Genomic DNA, 8,639 nt, shown 5'->3' with positions numbered 1-8,639 from the left:
GTAAAATAGGTGGGGGTATGGTGTCAGTTTGTTGGGTTTTTTTATTTGAATTTATCTTGAAAATATTTCATTCCAATAAAGCCTCGAAACACGACCATGAATATTTTCAAATATGGAATATTCAGCTGACAAATATGACCACGTGAAGCGTTAGGCATAACGTGTGGATTTCCGAGGAAAACAATTCTCCCCATTACATATAACCCTTTTTTTGCTACAACTAACAACCATCGACCTCCAGCTGCTATGTAAACAAACCTACGCGTAACAGCTCGACACACCGTTGGACTGTGAGGCTAACGTTGTGTGTTCGACGGCGAACATTCACGGGCCGTTAGCCCAGCATGTTAGCTGTTAGGTGTCAAGTGACGTAGGAGTGTGTGTGTGTGTGCGTGTAACTGTTTGTGCATAAAAGTGTGCACAGTATATCTCATGATTTGATAAAAAGCAACTATAACATAATCTATTTCTCGTAACTTTATATGCTACACTTTTGTTAATCATTTCAAAATATATCATGACGTATAATGGAATTCCATACACCTGTCCTCACCGACCATACGCCGATATCCTCAGGTACAGCCTCCCCTCCCCCCACCCAACAGCTCACAAAAAAAAAAAAAAAAAAAAAAAAAAAGAATTCATTCATAAATACGAGTAAAGATCTCAACTTGTAAACTAATGTTTTTAATGAGATTTACTCCAAACCAATCAAGCCGTATGTTGCACGAGGATGTAAAGAAACACAAGTGCCATTTCCCTTGTCCACCGAAAACTGTTTTATAAGGTACAATTACAGGTAACTGTACAGTCATGGTACAGTCTGTTCTGTAAAATGTTCATCTAATATATTCTTGCAAGACAGCTTGCAAATAAAGTGGAGAGATCGGCCTTTAACGATGACTGTGATAGGTTGCAATGTTTTTTTCTGCAACAGGAAAGAAATACGTTCGAGGAAAGGATGTTTAGATGCCATAACTAATCAAATTACAAAGCTTAAGAACATAGATTTACTTTTATCTGGAACAGATGTCTCTGCGAAAAACAACAATATCCTATAAATATGACAACTGCGACTAAGCTGTGCTTGCCACCTACAGGGGAGTTAAACAGAATCTGTTGTTATTTTGAGGAATTAAAACTTTATGGACAGATAATTATATGATAAGAGTATGAAAGTTGACATCAAAACTAGCGCAACGCTCAAGCATTTTTATTTGTAAAAAATATATCCACTATGTTTCTAAGCCTAATTCTCCGGCCTCGGATTTTGTTGTCGCGTGTGTGTTTATAGATATATTTTCTTATAAACACTTGTGTATGTATATATATATATATATATATATACATATATATATATATATATATATATATGTGTGTATATACATACACATCTATATATACATATATGTATAGGTACATATACGTGTATGTATGTATATATAGATATAGATAGATAGATATAGATATAGATATACTAGTTCCAACTGCTCTTTCTTTACGGAAAACACTACATATTTCAAGCATTAATGATGGTATTGTGCAAAACATGTTGCCAAACATTTTGTTATAATTTTGTTGGCTAATAATAGACGGCAGTGTAAATATTTTCGAAATACCACGAGCTAATAACAGGCTTCGTTACAAACAAGAATATTCCATTCACAGAATACTGGATACTATACATGTATTGCCAGAACATAATTCAGTCCTTGCACTACAAGGGTGTACCAGTTGGAACTGTGGGGAACTCGAATGCCTTTGCAGGACAGAGACAAATGTCTCGACCCCTTACCGATCTGGATAATTTCTTACCTATAGCGATTAATGACGGGTCGTTGTGGGTAACTGCTTTATTGAAGTAGATTATTTTAATTTAAACTGGGGTAGCAACATAAATATTGATTAAAGAACTACACACATACACAAAGGCACCATATTTCAAATTTGTTTAGATGCTATTCTAACACTTATTATCATCATTATCATGGTAAGTTTAAAATGACGCCGAACAAGATCCTGGGTGACCACGGCGATTCTCTGAAAGCCAGACCCTCTCAGCTCCACCTGATCCATATGAGCTGGCTGGATAGAGCTCAGGTAAACATGCTATAGTGATGCGCATTTACAGTATATGGGCTTCGTCCCTTAATGTGAGTTGCCGACCCCCCTCTATCCCCAACTTGGTCTGCAAGTCGTCTGGATCCTTCCGTCGCAGTTGTCGGGAGTTTGGACCCAATCCGCAACTCCTTTCGTTAAAGGCATAGTACTTTGCTGAAAAGGATAAACATCCTTACACATAGCTTAGCAGGATGGAACCGATTAGAATTTCAACCGACTTTCTTTGGGTCGAGTGTCTGTTGTCACGTGAGTATATATAACACTCTTATTGGAGCTAATAGACTGGTCGCTAGTATTTTCTGTCACGCCACAAAAAGGTCCAGTTCCTGTTGGCTCACTTCGTATCCTTTGCATAAGGCTTGCGCTACAACTGCGTCCGAGTTATGTCCATTTATTATTTCTAGGCTAGGGAAGGGACTCATTTGAGCCACAGGATTCCCCTTGAAAGGACGTTCCTCTTCTCTCTCTTTGTGGGGAATCAGTCTTTGGGTGGCTGATTCACAGGGATTAGAGGAACCTACCGGAATAGGTGTTTTACGGGGTGCAGCGGTTGGCACTCAGCCAGAAAATACCAAGGGCTATAATGACCTCTCGGTCTCAAGGATTTTGCTTCGGTGGTTTAAAAAGATGCATTGGACTCCCCCACAGCAAATTTAGTCTTGGTCCTTTTGTAATACACTGGCTGTTTCGCGCTCACCCTTCGTTGCTGCCGCGATTCTAATTGCTTGCAATTTGCTTCGTCCCCTATAGCTAATTCTTTCCTCTATGGATTTTTCGGTATTTTGATAACTCTGTGCACCTTCTGGTGAACTGGACCCAATCTTCGGGCTCGTGCTCGGACGTGGGCAGACCTTTACCTCCTGCAGTGGAGGATGTGTCTGAGGGGGCCTTAGTATAAAGAGTTGCCATTCTATTTGCTAGGGACTGGTATGGCAGACGATCTGATGACTGCAACTCTAGTTTTTTTTTGCATAGGAATGAATAGGCATGTAGGCAGGTAGGAGCCCTTCCCTTTCTGAGGCCCTCAGTCACTTCACCTTGGTTGTCTAATTAGCTCCTGCTAGACAGATTACCGTTTTCCCGTCCTGCCACAGGAACCACCTCGAAAGGTAGTTCGTCTCCTCCCTCACAATGGTGAATCAGCCTTTGGGTGGCTGTTACAGAGGGATAAAGGAACTTCCTTGCATTGATACAGGACCCCTCTTCCCTCACTAAGGTGAAACAGCCTTTGGTTTGCTGTTTCAGAGGGAAGGATTCCCTTTGAAAAGGTACAGGTCCTCTCCTCCCTCACTGAGGTGAAACAACCTTTGGGTGGTTGTTTCAGAGGGATGAAAGGAACCGCCTGGAAAAGGTGCGCTCCCTTCCCTCACAGAGGTGAAACAGCAATCCCCTCTGGTATTTCCCCAATGGTTTACACCTGAAGGTTGAGCGATGCCGTGAATGAGTATGCCCTGTGGCTAGCAAAACGTCTCTTTGGTCCTCTATTCCTGCAAGACAGGTTGCCTAATCCTGGCCCGATCAGGCCAATCGGCTGGTCTCCTTCGAGAGGCTAGGGTCAAGCAGTCATGCCGACGTTGGCAATCACACTGAGTCCATGAGTGCTGTTACAATGGCTATTGGCTGCGTATATCCTCTCACCACCCCTGTAGCTGTTAGAAATTGGCTCAAACATTCAGCTTCCCCCTGTTGAAGAAACTGTCCAATACATGGAAAAACAATAAAAAAAATCCCCTACAGACAGATTCTAAAGTTGACGACCCATGCAAGGCCCAGACCACGGCAGTCACCCTGAAGCTATATGTGCCTCCTGATGGCACCATTCACAGGACTTTTGTCACACCTGCTGCGAAAATGGACAAGACAGAGAACCCATCAGCCACAAATATGTCTGACCATCAGATTGTCCAACAGATGGCTTCTCGTGCTGGCCTCTCTAAGACTGCAGCCAAGCTAAGGAGGCCTCAGACATCCTCCCTGACTGAGATGGGACCACAAGCTGAACGAACCAAAACAGCTGCTGCTCCCATGAGTAAAGCCCAAAGCAGAAAGGGCGGACCGAAACGACCGAGGCCGGAAAGAGACTGAGGGAGAGTCTGGACCCCCTAGGCATTTCCCTCAGTTCAAAGTACCCTCTACACCCGAAGGCTTCGACAAAGCCTACCAACTGGTCTGAGCACTGGAGATGCAGTGCAAAATCTGGTTGTCGATCCGGGTTGCCAGAGACCAGGGCATAATTAATATACCCAAAAGACCAAGCTACCCTGAATTTCTTGCAGGAAACGAAGGAGCTTAAAGATGTGAGGAATGGGTGTCTCTCACCACTGAATCCCGATGATAGGAGAGTCAAGATGGTGATATTTGGATTCTCAGTTTTGTATGATGTGGAACTGATCACATCACATCCACAGGTCGTGGAGGCTTCCCGAATGTCGAAAGGGAAGACTCCAATCAGGCAAATCCTGGGGACCCTGAAAGGAGCCCCAACCACTACCCTTGATTTGGGTAACTGGGGCACCTACAATTTTAGAACATGTGCCTGGGCCACAAAGATACGGTCACCACCAGGCTAGCTGCACAGCTAAGCATGGTGGTGTCTGTAGCAAGGCACACAACACTGAGGTGTACTTAAGGCATATAAGGAAGAACAGAAGGACACAACAGCCAAATGTCCAAACTGTGCCAAGAGGCATCATGTCTGGAGCCTGGCTTGCTTTGTCAGGAAAGAGGCATCCCTCAGGCGACAAGAGGTTGCTAAAAAGCGACTAGACTTTGTTCCTGCTCCCTCAGGCACCTATGTCTGGGGACAGAATAAAAGAAAAAAGGCCTCTCGACCTCCCAAGAAGAAGGAAACCGCTCCCAAGCTGACACTGGATATCTCCAATAGAAAAGGAATTTCCGGCCATGTAAAAAGTGCAGAAAAAGAACTACAGGAATAAAGATATTACTCTCCTGTTGACTTCTGTAGTCACTGCAGTAGCAACAGCCTTGTGGAGGTTGAGTGATGAGGCAGAGAAGGCAGTCATGGTCGCCATGACAGCAATGACCCATACTGTTGCGGTCCCCACTCCAACCCAGGACGTGTCCTCACATGCTGACCTTACCCAGGTAAAGCCAGCAAAGTAAAAGATAAACACACAGACAAAGCCTAAAGTCAGAAAAGCCAAACTAGCACATAGTCAATGTGCTTGAGACATTCCCTAAGATAGCTCTTCTCAATACTCAAGAGCCAATGCATGTCAGAGGAGGGGTCCTTGGCCGCTGCAACTCTGGTGGAGAGAATTAGCTGGTATGTCGATGAGACTGTCACAAGTGACCATTATGGCACAATAACTACAAATGCCACAACCAAATCCAAGATGGAGAACAGACAAGGCCAACTGGCAGGCGTTTAAGAACGCCTTGACCCGTGTCCAGATGCTTGTCCCAGATGCAGTGAACCCCAACAAAGTGGAACTGCTTGAACCCAGACATATCAATGCCATAAATCAAGCAGCCTCACTGACTATACCTAATACTCGGCCTGGGTTCAGGAGTTACAAGGATGCCGGGTACTTTAATGACGAGATTAAGGAGGTCAACCATAGAGTAAACATGTGCCAAAAACAATCCCAAAGGCAAAGAACCCCTGACAACTTAGTCCTCCTAAGGGAGGCTGCCAGGGATGCCAAGGAAAATGCCAACAGAGTCAGGCAGGAAAAGTGGCTGGAATGACTGTGAGTACTTTGATATCTGCAAGAACAAGCAGCAACAGTCTGCCAACTGAACTGAGGGTAAGACAAGAACGACTACAACCAGACAGACTTGCTCATATCAGAGAAAGGGCAGCCGAACCTGATAACTCAGATGTTATCTTTTCTCTGAGGGAACTAAGAAAAACCTACAAAAACAGTTCTAGCACAGCCCCGGGTTCTGATGGGATCTTGTACCTCATCATTTCCCACCTATGACTACCAGGTGAACTTGCACTCTTGCAACTCATCGACAAGTCCTAGGGAAACTTCCACTCTACCCCAGAGCTGGAAGAGGGCTACCATAGTTCCCATCCCAAAACCAAAGGAGCCAGGGAAGTCTCGCCCCATCTCTCTTCTCAGCTGTCTGGTCAAGACGGCCGAGAGGATGGTCCTAAACCGACTCCAATGGAAAATGGGACCCCCACATGAACACCTTCATGGGTTCACAAGGGGCATGAGCACAGCACACAGCATAGCCACGCTCTTAAGTACAATCAGCACTGGCACATACGTGGTAGTATTCCTAGACCTGGAGAATTTTGAATTTGCAAGTCCACTTGCCATTCCGGAGAGCCTAATCCAGAAGGGAATCAGAGGAAAGCTCTTGGCTAGGATAGGTGACTAAATCAGGAACAGAAACAGCCAGAGTCAGATTCCAAGGTCACCTATCACAGCACATACCACTAGAAAATGGAATGCCACAGGGTGGGGTTCTCAGTGCAGCCTTGTATCCTCAACATACACCTCCCAGTGGGGTGCAAGATCACATCCTATGCAGACGATCTTGCAATCACCTCCACTGAACCATACTGCCTAAATAAAGCCCAGCGTTGTCTGGACCTTGTATCTGAGGAGTGTTGTAAGACAGGACTAAAGATCTCTGCAGCCAAATCTAAACCATGGCTTTGAGACATAATGTTCAAGACAAGTCTGAAAATCCAGGGAATGGACTTGGAATGGGTCAAGGACTTCAAATAACTTAGGGTAAGGATTGACCGGACCCTCTCATTCCAGAAGTAGTTCCACTACCTGGTTGACCGAACAAAAGCAAGACTGTCTGTCATGACTGAGAGACACATGGGAGCCAGACACAAAGTACTAAGATCATTCTATGTACATGCTATCCAGCCCATTGTGGACTATCCCTCTTTCGCTCTGATTGCCATAAAGAAAAAATACAAAGACAAATTGGAGACAGTTCAAAATGAAACTGCCAGGATCATTCTGGGTGCCCCAAGGTGGACAAAGGTCCTCATCTTCCTCATGGAGGCAAACCTTCTCCCCCTGTACTCACGAATTGATCTAATGGCAGCACAATTCCTGTCAAAGGTCAACCAGGCTCCCAGGAACACATGCTTAAGACAAAAAATACTCAGAGGCCTAGAACAAGACAACAAGCTCTTTGCAAACAACTCCTTGCTGTCTCACACAGCACAGCAATCATGGGAGCCCTAGCCCACGTGTCCCTGAAGAAAGGTGGTATACATACAGACTCCAGGGCAGCCATTGACTGTCTTTAGCACAGCTCACCCAAAGACACCATCTACCATAGTGCGGAGAATTCTTGCTCAGGGTAGAAGAAGAATCATCAACTGGGTCCCCAGCCACATTGGTAATCGGAGGGAGTGAACTTGACAGACTACCCGACATTAGCAGGGGTATGTCCCCAAATCCCATGATCTTACAACCAAGCCGAAAAATCCTAAAGGAGAAGTGTACTGCGGCCGCTCGTACCTTCCTCCTGCAGCTTCACAGAGAGGAAACGAGATCCTCCCCCTCGGCCAGTTGGTACTCTGTGAAGTAATCAACAGAGGTACCGAAGTCATTCTTAACAGAATCAGACTAGGTTACCACTGTGCATGACAGATCATAGAGACAATAAACCGCGAAAAGAGGTGTTGCATGCGTTGTAGCGAGCCGAACGCCACCCTGGTACACTACCTACAGAATGGTGAGTACACACAATTCCTGAGACAGGGACCGCCCACAACAGCCGCCGTGCTGGTAAAGAGATTATGGGGTTATCTTACATCATAGGGGCAATAGCGCCTGCTGGCAATCTCGCTACCACGGTAAGCACTGAGTACAAATTGAAACAGGCCGGGCTATATATGGAAGGCCCGCGCGAAGCTAGATCTTCGCAAATCTCAAAGTAAGTAAGGGAAGGGACTGAAAAAAGGAAAGGGGATGGATGAGGAGGAAGGGAATGAAACGAGGGAGTGCACAGAATGAAAAAAGAGGAGAGGAAGGAACGGGGATCATAGAGCTACGGAAGTGATGGATAAGGAGGAAGGGAAAGGATGTGGGATGGACGGATATTCGGCCTGTAATGGAAACCGTGTGTGAATTTAAGAAAGATTGGTGCGCTGGCAGAGCCGGAAGGGGAATAGTAATAATAATAACAATGGAAACAATAATAATGATAACGATATTTCAGTACAGTGTACTTGCCTCGAATAATACTAATAATGGTGATAATAATAATAACAACAATAACAATAGTAATGACAACAACAATAGTAATAGCAATAATAACAATAATAACAATAATAATAATAATAATAATAATAATAATAATAATAATAATAATAATAATAATAATAACGACAATAATAATAATAATAACATCAGTAATTATAACAATGTCAACAATATTGATAATACTAGCAATGGTAACAGTGATGATAATACTAGCAATGGTAACAGTGATGATAATACTAGCAATGGTAACAGTGATGATAATACTAGCAATGGTAACAGTGATGATAATAATTATGATAATATCAG

The sequence above is a fragment of the Penaeus chinensis genome, chromosome 26 (assembly GCF_019202785.1).
Source record: "Penaeus chinensis breed Huanghai No. 1 chromosome 26, ASM1920278v2, whole genome shotgun sequence".
NCBI classification, from domain to species: Eukaryota; Metazoa; Arthropoda; class Malacostraca; order Decapoda; family Penaeidae; genus Penaeus; species Penaeus chinensis.
The sequence above is the reverse complement of the archived record's forward strand: the minus strand, read 5'-3'. Positions refer to the sequence as shown.